Below are 18,944 nucleotides of genomic sequence, written 5' to 3' on the forward strand. Positions count from 1 at the left end.
GCATTGTGGGTATATACCAGCATGCCTGATGCAGTTACAGTATGAATGTCATTGTATTGTTTTGTACACCCATAGTAATTACCACAGTGCTCTGTCTGCACATCTTTGCATACTGGTGGTGAGGCTGTGAAGGGATGGCCACCTACATAGGTAGCACAGGGGATACAACAATGTACATATTGATACTCAGTGATGGCCATGTCAACTGCGAGTTGCATGCTGTCCACACATGACTCTGCAATGCAGATGTTTCAGGATGTTGATATCTGTGCAGTACTACACAACAGGTTCAAGGCTCACAAGAGCACACTGGCAATACAAGGTCACACCTCATACCATGCATGACAGCACCAAAACACAGAACTAATTCTGACAGGAGGGAGAGTGTCCATACATGTCAAGGATATTGGGGTGCCAGGACAGGTAGCATACATCATACTAAGTCTGGAACTGCTGAGTGAGGGCTCAGTGTTTGTTATTTGACATGTGTATTATTACAGGTATGAGCACTTGGGTATCAGGCCAGTTATTCAACATTACGAAGGTACGTGGTCTATACACTTGTGTGGGGTGCGGCTGGACCCAGCCCGCCTGACCTGTGAATATCTGGGTACTGGCTTATAGAGCTTGCATATATGCACTGTTACCTACTGAAAGTCGTACACCTTGTTTGTTATAGCATAGTCTACATACAGGCCTGCTGACTGTAGCTTTGTTTGTATGCATGTTTGCCTGTTATGTTCCTGAAACACTGATTCCACCTGCAGTGCAGCTATACAGTGCCTCTGTGGATCCCTAGTGACATCTGTCTTGCTTACTGTACTGATGTCCATGTGTCACTTGACAGAATGTCACTGTTTGTCCTGTTTGCATGTAGCTTGCCTGTAACACATTGCATATGACTTACCTCACATTTGCTCAAGACAGCATTCATATATGCCAGCAATAACAAATCAGGAGCACTACACCCTCACATAGTCACCTTGAGTACCTTGTTCCCCATTGGCCCTATGTGTCATTACTTAGTATGGGAGTCACAATGCTATAGTAGAATGTGCAAAGGTCACCTGTCAATCTACTCTCAGGTCCAGTTGGTGAATCTGTGAGTCATGTGGCAATGTTACAGCTGCCTCATGTACACAGACAACCCTCTCCCCTTCCCATACACGTACAATACATGTGAGAGATGCAACCACATAGCCAAACTGGGGGCTAAGCTCTGTTTACACAGCACAGTCATTCCCTGCCAGGTGGAGTGGGATACTACAGTGAATACAGTACCAGTCTTCCATAGACCTGCCACAACCGCAATCCAAACACAGAAACACACAGGTACGTTATTGGGCTCTCAGAATAGCATCCTGCCTGAGCAGCTGACACCTGCAAAGCAGACACACAAGCAAACGTTAAGCCAGAGCAGAGCATATGCAACACATAGCTCACAAAGCCTGTGTGCCAAACAGTCACAGGCCATACGGCTAGACAACACACCTGCTACAGTTGTATGAGGTACCTCTATCATCACATACAATGAGGTCCTGCTCCCAGGCTGAACAAGGTGATGGTCATGCTGAGCTGCCCGTCGGGCACTATGATCCACCACATAACACGAGCATACCGTTCACTCCAAGGCATGTAAAATTATGACTCAGTCATTGTCTGTGCCAGTGTGTATGACCTCTGACGCACCTCCCTGGACTACATGTTAGGGGACATAGAGGAGCTCTCTGAGCTTGTGGCACAGGCTGGTATGACCCTGGCCTTGAGAAGCATCTCACCCTCACTAAGAATGCTGCCACAATATGTAGACAGGATCATCAGTTTCTGCAATTAACGTATCTTTCAGTGACATTCAAAGGGGATCTAATGCCCGTCAGTGTGGGATTACATGCTGGACAAGCCACATTGATTTGCTTGGGACAGCTTGCACCTGTCATTCATGGGCCGTTGTATATTGGCAGAGGCTGTTGCTACACACATAGTCCCTTTGTATGCAAGGCTGACATTACATAGCCACCTACACAGGTATCACACGGGATAGGACACTAATAGCAATGCTACTCAACAGCAGCTGTGTAAACCTCAAGATGCATGAAGTGGAAACTGTCCTTAGCATGGGGTACAGCAATATCCGTGCAGTAACAGACTCCTGGTACAAGGCTCCCAGGTGCACACCATCAGTGCCAGGTCATTCCTGATACCATGCTTGTCATCCCCTACACATGCACCAAACCAGAACAGGGGGGGATGTATCCAAAGGCACCTCAGATACACACACCCCCTGGTTGGTGGCACTGCACAAAGCATCAGAGCCTCTCCATGTGCAACACACAGTGGGTTAGACTGCCTTCAGGTTCATAGCCTGGCACACACCACACTCCCATACCCAGGAAACCCACTTGGCCTTCCTGACAACACTGGGAATATGACAGTCTCTACACACACCATTTTATGGTTGTACTGTGACTACCCTAACATACAGTGTGAGCATTATTCTAGCTGCAAGACCCTATCTGAAGGGTTCTTATCATTCATTCCCTGCATTGCTATGGAACAACCTGTTACCACTCCCACAAGTGATGACAACATGCTGCACCTGTTCATCACCAACATGTAGACTATATGCTCCAGACCAATCATGTATCCCTCGCTGGTGGGATGACACCATGTACAACCCACACTGTATAGTTACATACCACATGCAGCCCCTGCACAGAACACCACAGTCATACAGTTGTCTGATGCATATTCCATGTATTCACATGAGGCAGGCTTCAGACATGGGAACTCTTGCAGTTCACAGGTACATATGTGTAGGTGGCACACACATACATCATGTGTGCATTGACATTACTGATATAATGTATGTCGTGCAATATTGGGAACAACACCCCACACACATGGACAAACTGTGTGAAAAAATACACATGGCATTTGCAGGATTCAAAGCCCTACCTAACTATGTAATGACATTTGTGAGAGATGCATTAGCAGAGCGCACTATTTGCAATACTGAAAATTGCTTTCTCCTGCTGTACTTATAGGGTGCTGACATCATCAGTGTTTAGACAGTGGAATATGCAGCAGGTGTTGTGTAGTAATATTTGCCAAAAGGTACATTTTTCATACACATGGAATTGCACACACTACTCTCCCACACACATTCACACACACACTGGGTACTTGCAGGATTCAAACCCCTCCCTAACTATGTTATGACATTTGTAAGAGACGCATTAGCAGAGCGCGCTATTTGCACTACTGGGGGAAATTGTTTTCTCCTGCTGTACTTATAGGGTGCTGACATCATCAGTGTTTAGACACTGAAATATGCAGCATGTGTTGTGTAGTAATAGTTGTCAAAAGGGACATTTCTTATACACATGGAATTGCACACACCACTCCCCCACACACTGGACACTTGCAGGATTCAAACCCCTACCTAATTATGTTATGACACTTGTGAGAGATGCATTAGCGGAGCGCGCTATTTGCATTACTGGGGGGGTTTGCTTTCTCCTGCTGTACTTATAGGGTGCTGACATCATCAGTGTTTAGACAGTGGAATATGCAGCATGTGTTGTGTAGTAATAGTTGCCAAAAGGGACATTTCTCATACACATGGAATTGCACACACTACGCACTTGCAGGATTTAAACCCCTACCTAGCAAGGCTATGATACTTGCAAGAAACGCATTAGCGTAGCACGCTATTTGCATTATTGGGGGGATTGTTTTCTCCTGCTGTACTTATAGGGTGCTGACATCATCAGTGTTTAGACAGTGGAATATGCAGCATGTGTTGTGTAGTAATAGTTGCCAAAAGGGACATTTCTCATACACATAGAATTGAACACACTACTCACCCACACACTGAGCACTTGCAGGATGCAAACCCCTATCTAACTATGTTATGACACTTGTTAGAGACGCAGTAGCGGAGCGTGATTTTCACACTACTGGGTACAATTACTGCTCCTGACATACGTATAGTGTGCCGACATCATTATGGATGAAGAGGTATGTACATCTGTGACTATCCATCACTACAGGGGAGAACATATCTATGCATTAACTTTGCACAGGCACAGTGGCCTACTGTACTGTGGAGGCAGAAGTCAAATACACTGTGGATAGCCTTCTGTATTCCCTAGGGACAACAGTCAGGTATTGCACTCTACGGCCATATGTTTACCTGTCAGATGCAAGTATCTGTTGCTCATATACAGTTTGTGGGTCTTTATTGCCATAGCATTCCCTATCTCTATAAACAAACAACGTGTGTACTGTGGGAGATGTTTGCATGTTAGTGGGATCCAGTACTTTACTTATGTCTCTGTTGTAACTTCACTGTGTGCACTGGGCAGATGTCTGTATTGTGGGAGGTTCCTGTGTTAACACATAGAATTGCCAGATATGTGTGTGTAACTGCTGAACTGTGACATGGCCTAAGTGTGTGAGCATGCCCAGTTCGCAGTTTGTATGGCTTCTTGACTGCCACATCTCATTTATCTAAGAGTGCGAGCATGCCCAGTGTGACCATTCCTTATGTTGGGATTTTTGGACCACCACATTTGTGTTTGTGTGTGGACGCCATCTATATATCACATGTACAGTTGAGTGTTGGACATCAGGCTGGTTTCTTACTGCCCAACTGCTTTGTGTCTGAACCTAACAGGCATTATGCTGTGCCTGCAGGGTCGACATGGGATAGTTTGCATACAGTTGTCATCATCCTTTCCTGCTGACCAAACAGTTGTATTGTTGTATAGTGTACTGGTGCAGTACTTTCACTGTGGTGGACAGTATAATCGGTTTCAGTCCTATCACTGCTTGTAATATTTATAGTGGGCACACCAGATTGGTTGAGGGCCAGTTGTGCAGATATGACCATGTTGCATTTTGTTCAGATATGGACAGCATAGTACATGATTGTCCGACATTGTTAATGTATTCCACAACTTCTGTGGACAGTGACAAACAATGGCCATGTGCCCTAGTCGATTTGTAATGCTAGTCAGAGAGTGTTTGTCCTTCAACACACATTTACTGGTGTTTGCCATGACATATGTCACAGTTAGTGTGCTGTGCCTCTGTCTACCCGTGACATACAGGTGATCCAGGGTACACCTACCATCTCCCATACAGTCATCATGATTCCTCTGGATGACAGTCACTGGGGGACTCCCTGGATATCATGTAGTGGGAGTTTAGTCATGAGTGGAGTGAGCTTCTGGGTTATGGACCAATCGGTACAGCATGTCCTGTTTATGTCTATGCTGGGGTTCAGGCCTGTCAGCTGCATAGGTCACCAGCATTCAGTGTTTACATGGTGCCAAATGTCCATTGATACCAGGTTGGTCATGGCTCTATACATCAGGCACAGTTCACCTCCAGCCAGGCAGTATGGCACTGTGTGGAGCTGCAGTTTCTTTACTCAGGCAACACATGGCATCTGTTACAGCTCTGCGATCCTCCTGGTGGGGTATTTGTGTGGTCTTTCCAGTTGCTGCATGTGTCTGCTATGGTACATCCCTGAAGGGCCATTGTACACAATTGTGAGGCTGCTGATGGATGACTGGAGAGGCACTTTGACCTACCTTAACCAAGCTGTGCCTACTTTCATGATTAGGAGGGTATATGGTATGTTTCTGTAACCACTACAGACACATGGTTGTCACATGCAGGATATCTATCACCTTGTGTCCCCAGGTCTCTTATTGCTCCTGATGTACCTACTGGGTTAACACCTATGTGGTAATTTCTGGCCATGTACTGTGTTTCCACAGGGGTTGACTATACACTATTCTGCATTTAGCTTGTTGACATGGCTGTGGCACCACTTGTGTGTTTCTATGTGTGCCTTTTGCAGGTTGCTTGTGTCAGCTGGAGGGTCCGATATGGTGGCCAGTTTGTAGCCCTCTGCAAACCTGTTCAGACAGAGTCCATCCATGTTGGCCTGTACCTATGTGACGTATATAGCATACAAGAGAGGTCCCAGGACCATGCCTTGTGGGATGCCAGTTGTACCTGGTTTGCAGTCTGCCATGGCTACAGCATGTCTGCCAGGTCAGTTCTGTCCTTTAGCTGGTTTGCAACCCATCTACTTGCATAGTGGTTTATAGTTAGGCTGGTGAGCTTATCTGCACCGCCAACAAGGGTATTGTATGGAAGGATTTGACAAGGTCCAGATAGGCTGTGTGATCAACATTCCCCACATCAATGGGCTTGGTGCACATGAGTCAGACATGTGTAAAGGACAGGATCTGCCCTATGACAGCCACACTGGGTAGGGTCCAATGTCTGTAGGTACCCAATCTCGTTATTCATGGGATCCATGATCATCCTCTCCATTACTTTGCCAACCTAGATAGTAGGGGTTGAGGGGTGATAGTTTGCAGTATCCATTCAGGCACCCCCTTTGTGGTGTGGGACCACTGTTGCTGTACACTGCTGTTTGGGTACATATCCTGTGGTAGGACTGATAGTGCACAGTAATGCTATTTTCTGTTCCATTCTTCTTACAGTACTTGTTGGACACAACCCAGGACACCATCTGGTACCATTGATGCTGTGTGCTGTGCTTTGTGGATGCTGGCTGTTACCTCAGCATCTGCAATGTCAGGGGGCCAGCACTCTCCTGGGATAGATATTTGGCAGTTAGGTACTGGTGGGGAGGTTGGAAGGAATCTGTTTGGTAGGCTGTTGGCAATGTGTGTGGATTTGGTGAATTGTTTGTGATATTAGAGTGCTGCAGAGCATATCTGTGGATTATCACCATGGTTCCTACCATCAGGTAGGACAGCTGTGTGATAATCCTTTGTGTCCTGCACAATTTGTATCATCATAGGTTCATAGGTTCATACTAGGCTATCTGCCCCAGCCTTGTCTGAGCATGGACAGACTGTGTGTGGGTCTCAACACCCCTTGAAATGTGCATATTATGCCCACGTAGGGTTTACTTTCCTAGATGTGACAGAGGGATGGTCCCCAGTGTACACCTACTATCTCCCATGCACTTCACCGGATTTCTCTTGTTGAGTTTGTGTGTGGAGCTCAGCCTATCATGGACTGGGATTCTGTTCCAGAGTGTCAGGAGCCTCTGGGATATGGATCTGTCCCTCCAGTACATCCTATTAATCTATGTGTAGAGGTTCAGATATCTCACTGTGGTGTGTCTGCTGGATTTGGGGTTTCTGCAGTGGAGCATGTCCATTCATTCTGGATTGGACATGGCCTTGTACATCAGGCATACATCACCTCTGACTGTGCAGTATGCTTCTGAATTGGGCTGTGGTTTCTTCAGCCAGGCTGCAGATGCCCAATGTCTGGACCGTTTATCCTGTTGGTGGGGTACATTTGGGGTCTTTATGACTGCTGCATGTGTAAGGTAAGGTACATCCAAACTGGGGCATTGTTGTCACGTATGGGCCTGATAAGGGAGGAGTATGGGGGCACAGTGACCTCTGTAGCTCTACATGTGCATCATTTCATATTAAGGTGGGCAATATAGCAAGTCTTCCTGGCCACCTTGGCAATGTGAATGTCACGTGACAGGTTACCGTCCACTTGTGTCCCTAGGTCCATGATTACTTCTTCCATACATAATGGATTGCCACCTATGTCATACTTTGTGTGTGCCTTGTTTGGTATTTGTTGAGACATTCATACTCTGAAGTGTCTTCAGGAAGGCTGGCTGGGGTACCTGGGTTTGTGTGTGTGGTCTGTAGCAGGCTTCAAACAGGTACACAGTTTGAGACAGTGTTACTTGCCCGTGGATAGTCCATGCTGCTTCTTGCTGTGGTACCAACCTGGGGTTGTGGTTATTCTTGATAATTACTGGTAGCCACACTCCTATTGTCATGTGTTCCATGTTTTGGAGCTGTAGAGCATGGTATGAGGCATAACCTGGTAGTATTAGGGTGCTCTTCTTGACCTTGCCCAGGTTTCTGTTACAGAACACATATTACCATTCTCCATGCTGTGGTGGGTTTGGTCTGCATGCACCTTGCAGGTTAGATTTCTGGCGTTGGGTAGCATTATGTCCAAGTTATTATCCCTTGTGCTACCTATGGTGGTGGGTTTGTGTTTCCAGACTTACCTATTCCAGGCACAGTGGAGGTGACAACAGCCTTTGCCAGTATCTACACAGCCAGGTGTGCTGGATGCGTGCCATCCCTAGCAGGTGGGGCATCATGTCTTGCTTGGCATGTCAGCCCAGGCTGTCAGCCATGTGTTCCCCCTTGCTAACAGCAATACATCAGCAATTATTGTACTTGATCTTGTTGTCTTCATAGTGTGGCATCATGCTTGGTGAGGGTGAGATGTTAGGTTGGGTCTTCATGTTTGCATATACTAGATGGTGTTACATTGCTTAACACATGGAAATCATGCCTCAGGTGGTGCTGCAGGTCTGCCTCTGTTGGATGCACATACTACACTCCCTGTACATGTTTGAGAGCAGGTTGTGTCATGTTAGGCATCCCTGTTACTATATGAGTGAGTCAGAGAGGGGTATCATTCCCAGGGTTCCTACTGAGCCAGTGTATGTGCTAAGTGTTGCCTCTTTGCCAAGGCCAGGGCATACTGGGAACGCCTCTTTCTGCCTACTGGGGCAGGCTCAGGTTGTTCCTCCTCCGAGTCATGCTCTGCCTGTGATGGCCTTGGCAATGGTGGGGGGCTGTTTGTCCCGGCCCTATGCTGGTCCTGCTGCAGCTGTTTTCACAGGATCATATTTTGTAGCATAGCACATACCATGACAATTTGGGTACATGTAGTTGGTGAGTACTGCAAGGCTCCACCAGATGTGTCCAGGCACCGGAACCGTGACATGAGCAGCCCAAACACACACTCTATTACATTACGTGTTTGTGCGTGTGCCTCATTATGGTGTTCCTTTTCAGGTGTGTGTGCGTTTCTGATGGGTGTCATCAGCCACGGCTCCAGTGCATAACCTGCATCTCCCACAAGGTGACTATGTGGGATGTCCCCATTGGCAAATGTCTGGTTCAGTTGCATCAAATGCCAGATATGGGAATCATGGTAGCTCCTAGGGCAGCCAGCACACACATTCATTATTATGCCCTGGGCATCACACATGGCCTGGCAGTTGATGGAGGGGAAGCCCTTGCGGTTAATCTAGGCCCTACCCCACTCACCGGCTGGTGCTTTGATGCGTATGTGCGTGCAGTCTATTGCACCCACTACCTCAGGGTATTCCACTATTTGCTGGAAGAGACGCATATTGCTGGCCAATACCTCACGGGCATTGGGGAAATATACATGATCACCGACATGTGCTGACATGGCATCCAGGAACTGGTGCAGTACCCTGGAGAATGATGCCTGTGATATCCCCATCATATCACCAGTTGGTCTCTGGAAGGTACCTGTTGCTAGTATTCTTAGGCCAACACATACCTTGGTTTCCACTGGGATGGTTTCCCCTCTGTTGGTTCTGTGTGTGAGGCGTGGCCTGCACAGCTCAACAATTTGCTGCAGGAGGTCTCTGTCCACTCTATAGCGCTCCACTATCTCCAGCTCATGTAACCCCTGGTTGGTGACCCTGGGCCTTTACACTCTTCTCCGTCTCCTCACTGTGGGTTGTCTGGCAGCATTTCCATTGTCACCACCCTCAGCAAGTCTCCTATGTCTCTTTATGACAGCTATGGCAGCCCCTAGCATGTTTGGTCTGAGTGCAGCTTTTTCAGTTTTCACTTTTACTAGCTTACTCCTGTCTTGTGTCTCTTGAAAGAAACATACTGCAATGTTGTTTGCAGTATTTTAAGTGCTGGGCTGGGCTTGTATTCTGCCTGTGTAATTGCCTGCTTCTAATTGTTTTCACCTGCTACCTCTACAAGTATTCCCTTCTCGTTTCCTACTATTTCTTCTGCTTCCTTTTCCTCTCTGTTTCCTCAGGGGGGAGCAGCGCACATACCAGCAAAAACTCGCTCACAGTGGCTACCACATGCGCACACATGCTTACACTGACCAGAATCTGCTTATTTGGATTAAAATGCGTGAACACCAGCGCAAACAGGTCTACAGATCTTTAAACAGGCTCCTGCATGCTTACTCTGCCTTACACACGCGCACCCTGTCTTACTTGCGGCTCCCAGCACGCACACGCGCGCATGCACGTACAGCAAGAAACTTAGTGTACACCTTCCATTTCTTGACTTTCCCATGCTTATCTGTTGACACTCCTCTTTTTATGCTGTGTGATTGACATCTTTCACATACCACTTTGCTCCAATGAGCTTGATTTCTTCCTGACATTCCCCCCTGTGATGTCACCTATCTCCTACTCTGTTACTTCCCCTTATCTAACTCTTACACTACACGGAATGTGCTCATTTGCTATGTGACAGTGTGATTCACTATCCTACCACTCATTTACATAGGATTGCCTACTAATGCTGAGTTACATGTCTTACACTCAGCTTCCCCCCTTAGCAACCACTAGACGGTGGCCATGTTGTTTTTGGTCTGCTAGTCCCTGCATTGCAAATCATGCATTACATAAAACCCACATTTGTGGGTTTCAAACCTTTATTTTTCTGTTTTATATAGCACAACCCGTTTGTGCGCATATTTGGCCATTGGCATGCTGACTGCAATATTTGCACACTTTATTTGGAGCTGTCATGGCTCCGTTGTGTTATTTGCAGTAACGTACTCAGTTGTCAACTGAGTACATTTCTGCAACTAACACGACTCTTACACGGGCTGGTTTCAGCTTCGTGGATCGCTAATCTACCTCATTTGCATGCCTTTCGGCTGCAAGTGGGGTGATTAGCATATCCACGCCCTGCCAGTATAAGAGTGATTTTAGCTGTCTCTTACATGGGATTTCGGACTGTTCCTGGATCGCGATGGCTGCATGGAGTCTTACACGTCTCTTAGACTCCATGCAAGCCATCGTGAATCCTGCCCTATATCTGTTGAGTCATACACATCAGAAATGGATATGTCTTTGCTATTTGTTGTTACTTGCAACCATAGAAAGAGGGTATTTTATTTTAAACATGCATTAGACAAGCATGTGTTTAATATTTATGTAAATGTTAAATATTGAGTCAAAATACATAAGTGACAAATGGCAGCACATATCTGATGACATTCACTAGTTCAATGTCTCCACTGGTAAATGACACTGATCTAGTACATCATTATATTGGGCATGCTCACAAGAAACTACAGTAAACACTATCATAACAGCAAGTAATCAACACAAAAATCTCATAACACAGGCCCATTCACACATTTTGATGGTCTTGCAGCATGCCATGCAGTAAGAAATGCTTTGTAAGCTTTTACGTCCTATACAGCTCTAAAGTGTGAAGAAAATAATTACAGTAAAACATAAAGGTTTGGATTAAGATGTGCAATACAGAGCATTATTATTTGAAAAATAAGCAATGCCTTTGAGTAATCAATTACTTTTTTGACATTTGCTTCTAGCTAGACTTGAACACATGCTATGACAGATATCAGGGAGTTGCATATCAACCATTCATGCAGCAAAAAGAGGCATATTGGTTGTGCATGAAGAACACCCCTGAAGGGCTCAAATCAGTTTCTATTGTAATGGGTATGGATTACCTAACTTGGGGGATGATGCATTAAAAGTATAGCCCTCTTAATGTGCCATAACTTTGTTTTCCTAAGCTACTCTTGTCTGACACAGTTATTTGACAGACAGATATTACCAGTTTCAAACCACTGCCTATCATACTACACACTCTATAAAACAGTGCATTGACTGAGTCTGTCACAGGAGATAACAATGGAGTTTGTCACAAATAATTGACATTAATGTGCAAAGATAATAAGGAGTTTTAAAATGTGTACAATATTAATTTGGCAGAATGATGAAAAAAGGTGTCTGTTTTATTGTTCACACAACTATGAGCAGTTCAATATCAATGTTGCTTGGCCAAGGAAATTTTTTTCCATCCATATTATTTTGTACATACACACACACACTATCTGAATTGTACAACATTCTATTTGTGCAAATACGCTATACAAGTCATTACTAACTGCATTTGCTACAGTAACACACAAAACCTAATATTCCAAGAAAAACTGTTTCACTTCCATGAAATTACAAAATCTGTTTAAAGTTTTTTGTCCAACATAAAAATGGATAATAATAATTTGATGCAATGGTGGTTGCATCATGACAGCACACTTCTAATAGTGTTGTCATTTGGTGGAATAAACAGCAGCCTATGTAAGTCCACAGGCTAACAAAGTGTGTATGACTCATATACCACAATGAAAGTTTAAACACAGCTGTGTGACTCCACCTATGTGAAGTCATGACATCAAATGATTCTGTTGCAAACCAGTTGTTTGAGATAAAAGAGATGGGGAAGACCTTTTCCACTGTAACTGAACATACTACAACTGTGGTGGATGTCACTCTTGCATAGCAGTAGACTGACAGACAATGATTATAGTCACTTACTACAGCTTTTGAACACCTACCTATGTGACCACAAAAGCCACGTGATATTGTCTTACTACAATTATGAGATATTTGGGTAAATGAAGGAATTACATCATGTTATTGCTACAAGGCATATGTGTGCTTGTAATTTGGTTAAAAGAGTGTTGGGATATGTCTCTTTTTCACACAATATTGCATGGGTTCCCTATTAAAACCGAGAAGTTCCACTTACGCGAATATGGAAATGTTGACACGTATTCAGCGAACCATAAAAACACTGATTATCCTGAAGTGTGAAATCTGAAATTTCGAATCATCTTAGTTGGCCCTTCTGTGGCACAGCTCCATAAGGTAAGTGTGCGATAGTTATGAACCTTAGGGTTAGGGTGTGTGTTAAGGTAAGTGCATAGATAGTAATGTATGCAAGGTTTAGTGTAGGGTTAGAAGTAGGGTTTTGTTAACTGTATGTGTGTATGTAGATTATTTATTTTGTTTGGGTATAGCTCCTTAAGGTAAGTGTGCTATAGTTACAGACTTTAGGGTTAGGGTGCGGGTTAAGGTAAGTGCATACATGGTAGTATATGCAAGCTTTAATTTAGGGTTAGAAGTAGGGTTTTGGTTAGTGTATGTATGTGGTTTATTTATTTTGTTTGGGTAGGTAGTATGTAGCGGGCGGTGGGGTTGGCCAACTATGACGATTCGAGATTTTGAATTTTGCGGTTTAGGGCATGCGGTGTATTCATGGTTCGCGCAATATGTGTCGCTGTTTATGTACTCGCTGAAAAAGACTTTTGTGGTTATAATATAGACCGTATTGCATGATGGTTGGTATTCCCAAGCATATATAATACATAATGTAGTCGTCACTTTGACAGTACACTCCCAGTCATGGACAATATGCAAATAATCATGGACTCGAATGGCTTACTAAGGCTACAACATACAGAACATTGTCTAATTTCATCATCCCAGAAGAGGAGGCTTAATACTTCTTGTAGGAAAGGTAAATGTCATCAAACGGCATCATCAGTATCAAATAAAGCATTTCTATGCGGAAAATAAGCATGAATTCTTGTAACAGGAATCCCCAGCTGTACATGTACACAGAAGATATCTGACAGACAACATTGTTAGCTATATGCACATTCAATGTCATAATGACACAAGCGATTATAAGGAGTAATGGGTGAATTTGAACTGAATACCTAAGAATCACATTCCCCACATGTGACCTTCCTTTACAATTGTGACAATGCACATTTGAATGGATGGCATCACCATGGTTTAATAAGGCAATAGTTCTGCTAAAAAGGAAAGATAGTGGTGGAAGAGCACAGTAACACTGTACATCCTTTATGTATTTGAAGCCTTTTGTACACAGCACAACAGAAAAACAGACACTCATAGTAGGCAGCTTTTGCTGAATTCAGACCACTCACTTATCTATTTACACAGTCTACAGGACATGGCATCAACAGCCAGCACCACAGGATGTCATAGTACAACTGTGAGACAGTGCATGTTTGAAAGCATGATGCAGTCATTGTGTTTCCAAAATGGGGTTTTGCCTGGGGATAGTAGAAATTTATAGGGTAGCCCTCTGCCACTAAACATATGTCGCCTAAGTGAGAGTGTACATAAGAGGTGTTGTGACTGTGCCAATTTGTACATTACAATACACACAGTCATATTATTCTTTATAACACTCCTTACAGTTGCAATATCCTTTATGATGTAAATTGTACCTTGTAGTACCTGGAGTCAATGACATGAACTGTCTCCTCATAGTGCAATCACACTGTATTTACATAGCACATTGAGGCTAAGCACAGTGACATGAGCGGCATCAAACTAATGTGGCTGAAGGCAAAAACTCAACATTTTTAGCTATCACCTGTACCTGTGTACTGCCATTTCCCATAAGTTACAGGTGCTGCTCATCACCAGACACTGCAAATGTTGATGACTCAGACTGATAACACATAATGGAGTAGAGAGATAGACAGGGAGGAGAAGGAGCTAGGGAGCAAGTAGATTATGACAGAAGCAGGATATTGGAGGCTCAAAACAATATTCAGGTAACAGCTATACATTAAAAAACCTTTAGAAAAAGAGTCAGTATGAGCTTGACGTACATCTGGATTTGAACCTTTGACACTATGCAAAAAAACAGTCTATAAAGATATGACCATTATCTTAACACACCACAAAGAAACATTTACTTCGCAAAGTTAAAATAAGACAATTGAAAGGACAGTGACAACATATTGATGCAATGAAGGATGTAGGCATTAGGCTTCATCACAGTAATGACAACTGTAAAATCCCATAAGAAGAATGTTACATCCATCAGCCTATTAAATTATGCAACAGTGAACAGTGATGAGACAGACAGGGAGAAGAGAGAGAGAGGAATGGAGACAGACATACCAAAAGTTTGGTTTATGGGGCATTTATGAGCATCTTTATGGTGTGCTAGTCTTAGGTGTTTCCTCATTAATACTCTTGTCATGTACTGCACTATTAAATGATTGCTATAGGGAGAAAGAAGGGGTAGGAAAGTATAGAAAAGATCAATACATAATAAACAGGATAATGGTGGTTTAATGAGTCTACCTGTTGGGGATGAAATGTTTTTGCAAATGCCTTCTTACTGCAGTACTCAAATGCTATGTTCATGAAATGTTGTAACTGAAGATCAATACAGATGTTTGCATTTAAACTTATGATAGGAATATAAAATGACATAGGTTCATAGTTTCATAGGTAAGTACTAGGCTATTGGCCCAAGGGCCTAAGTAAGCCTAGCCAGCAAGATTCCCTGGCTTAGCCACCCAAGAAAGTTAATTTCTTGTGCCCCTGTCAAGCAGAGCCACAGAAGTGATCCCCAGGGTGTATTTCCTATTTCCCATCCACTCATCAAGATTTTTTTGAAGAGTGCTATTGAGAAACTTTGCTTGACATAAATGGGTAGCTTGTTCCACAGTATAGAAAGTCTCTTGGACAGGAATCTATCCCTCCAGCATGTTCTGTTTATTGTGGTGACAAGGTTTAGGTCCTAGAACATGTAGCTCAGAGGGATTGGGATTTCTATAGGTGTAGCATGTCCAACAGCTCTGGGTTTGACATAGCTTTATATTTTAGGCAGAGATCTCCTCGGAGCAGGTGATATGCTACAAAGTAAAGCTGGAGTTTTTTGAGACGATCAGTGTAGGGCATCTGTTTGAAGCCAGTAACCCTCTTTGTGAGGTACTTCTGTGGCCCTTCCAGCTGCTGCAGATGTTTTGTGAGTTACATTCCAAAAGGGGCATTGTACTCTATAATGGGTCTAATAAGTGCCAAGTAGAGGGGAACAATGACCTCTTTTTTCCTGGATGAGAGCCCTTTTGTGATGAGGTGTGCCACATAGAAGGATTTCCTGACTACTCAAGGTCTCTTATCACACATTTGGCATTAAGTAGACTGCCATTTATGTGGTAGTTCATGGGTTCAGAGTTTTCACCAAAGGGGATGACAATGCACATTTTGGAATTGAGCTTGAGGCCATGCCTCTGACACCACGCATCTGTCTTAGTGATGCCCTTCTGTAGGATGTCCACATCATTTGGGGACTCAACTATGGCTCCTAGTTTGGAGTAATCTGTGAACCTCATTAGCCAGAGGCCTTCTGTGTTAGCCTGTACTTCAGAGAAGTAGATACCAAACAGGATAGGTCCCAGGACTGAACCCTGTGGTACTCAACTTGTCACTGGTTTGAAGTCAGATTTGGAGTCTGCAAGTTTTACAGTGTGGGTTCTGTCAGTGAGCCAGCTGGCAACTCATCTTGTGTTGTAGGGATTTATACCTAGTTTAGTGAGTTTAGCTATAACTCCAGAATGGGGGATGGTGTCGAAAGCCTTGGCAAGGTCAAGATAGGCTGTGTGAACTACCTTACCCTCATCTATGGCTTTGGTGACTGCCTCAAAGAAGTAGATCAGGTTCAGAAGGCACGATCTGCCTTTCACAAATCCAAACTGGGTGGCTTCCAGAATTTGGAGGTTACCAGTGTCTTTGTTTATGAGTCCCACGATGATACGTTCCATGGCCTTGCAGACCAGACTCATCAAGCTAATAGGGTGAGAGTTCCCAGGATCAGTGGTGGCTCCCCCTTTGTGGATTGGGATAACTGTTGCTGTGCACCATTCAACGGGCACAAAGCCTGATGTGAGACTATGACTGAACATGGTGCTTAAGTGGGGAGCCAGTTCATTCTGAAGTTCATGTAAAACACAGCCTGGGATGTTGTCCAGTCCCATGGATGCTGAGTTTTTGGTTTTAGAGAGTGCAGCTTTTACCTGCATAGATGTGATTACAGGCAGTCTGCGTTCTTCCTGTATAGATATGGGCCCTTTAGGGGGTGAGAGGGGGGGTAAAGTTAGCACTGAAGCTATCTGCCAGGATGTTGGCAATATCAGTTGGTTCTGTAATTTTTGTGCTGTTGTGCTGTAACTCAGAGCAGATCTGGGTGTTGCCATTGAGATTCTTGACATAGTTATAAAATGCTTTGTGGATGCCCTTAGAATCAGTGGTGATTTTGTTTTCGTAGCTAGCTTTGGAGGATCTTATAAGGGATCTCAGCTTCTTACTGAGGCTAACCAGGAAGCTCCTCCACTCATGGGATTTTACTCTCTTTTGCAACAGTTTCTTCCTTCTGTTGTAGAGTTTGTTTATGGCAGGGGAACACCAGATTGGCTTCCTTTTTTGGAGGATAGCATCTTGGTTCTGTTTGGGATAGCATGATCCATGCACTCGTGTAAGTGCGTATAGAGTACATTTGTGTAGGATTCAACTGTCTTACGAAGCATGAAGCTGGCTTTGGAGAAATTTTTTACTGTGGTTTCCTTAATGGTAGGTGGGGGCAGGACGTGGATATCTATGGTGATTAGCTTATGGTCGGATCTGACCAATGAGGAGTTGACTTCAGGTGTGGAACACCGGTCACTCATGCTGGTAATGACTAGGTCTAGGATATTGCTGCCCCTGGTAGGGGTGTGGATAAGTTGACTCAGGGCACTGGAATTTATGAATTCCAGAAAGCGCTGAGTGAAGGAGTTGGTACATGAGTAGTTTTCCCAGTTAATGGTGGGGTAGTTGAAATAGCCCATTATCAGGGTGTTTGGTTGAACCCTAATATTCTCCAGTATATCAAGAAAAGAGGAGTGGGAATCCTGGGACATAGTGGGGTATCTGTAGCAAACTACAATTTGGATTGCAGTTTTGCCCAAAGTTAGTTTCACTTGGATAACCTCTGATGCATTATGCTGCGCAACTAGCCTGGAAGTGTGGATATCCTTAATAAATATGGACGTATCTCTGCCTTTGGTGTTCTGGTCCAGGTTAGATGGCCGAAAAGTGTGGTATGAGTTATATCCAGGTAATGCAGGGGTGCTCTCTAGAGCCTTGAAGCAGATCGATGTTCTCCATTTTAAGGAGTGCCCTGAGTGAGTGCATTTTGAGATTTAGACTTCTAGAATGAAACTATAATTTGACTTACATCTGTAATCAAACCCTTGACACTATGCAAAAACATCATTCTAAAAGCAAGTGTATTATCTGAACACACCTTATAAGAACTTCAAGATCATTACATCCAGCAGCCTAAAAACTGTTAGAGTAACTGATACAAAGTGCTGCCATAGCTCTGTATTCCTATAGTGAAGCATGTTTAAGCACATTTGCACAAAAGTGTCTGAAACAGTGTGGGTGATAGCAAATACTCACCAGTTTTTATCATAGGACATTAAATGCCATTCAAAGTCACTCAGCATTGGTGACAGATGCCAAGCTCCACACAAATGAAGAGGACAAAATGTGAAGACATTTTGATGGAACATTTCTGACCATGTATATTGTAGATGATTTGATTTTTTCACCAAATTAAATGTACGAAAAAGAGGTTGGTAGGCAGTGGTGAAAAGGGGGGAGGCATATGTGATGGGAAAGAGGAAATAATACAGGAATTTGCAGCAGGGTGATGGTAGGGCACCATAGCTATCCATTTCTTCACACCATATATTTTTGTTTTTGTTCTGCTAAATACTTGAGCTTTGGCCGGCTAAGATCTGCCTGCAATCAACTGGATGTATAAGTGAATTTAAGTACACTTTTGTTTGCACTTTTTTCATATAGTACTGCATTTTATATGTTTTTGTTTCTTACTGAATATTAATTGAACTGAAAATTGTGGGTCTCTGTCTCTACAGAGAGCTTGTGTCTCTACAGAGATCTTGTTAGAAGTGTCGCCATTGATAGCAGTGGGGGACAGTTTCACTTTGATATTCTGTGCTTCAGCTGAGGGGCTGTCCTGCCTTATATAAGTGGTACATTTTGTTTTTGTTCTGCTAAATACTTGAGCTTTGGCTGGCTAAGATCTGCCTGCAATCAACTGGACAGATAAGTGAATTTAAGTACACTTTTATCTGCACTTTTTTCATATAGTACTGCATTT

Source organism: Protopterus annectens, chromosome 7.part0 (genome assembly GCF_019279795.1).
Source record: "Protopterus annectens isolate FY-2018-M chromosome 7.part0, PAN1.0, whole genome shotgun sequence".
NCBI lineage: Eukaryota > Metazoa > Chordata > Ceratodontiformes > Protopteridae > Protopterus > Protopterus annectens.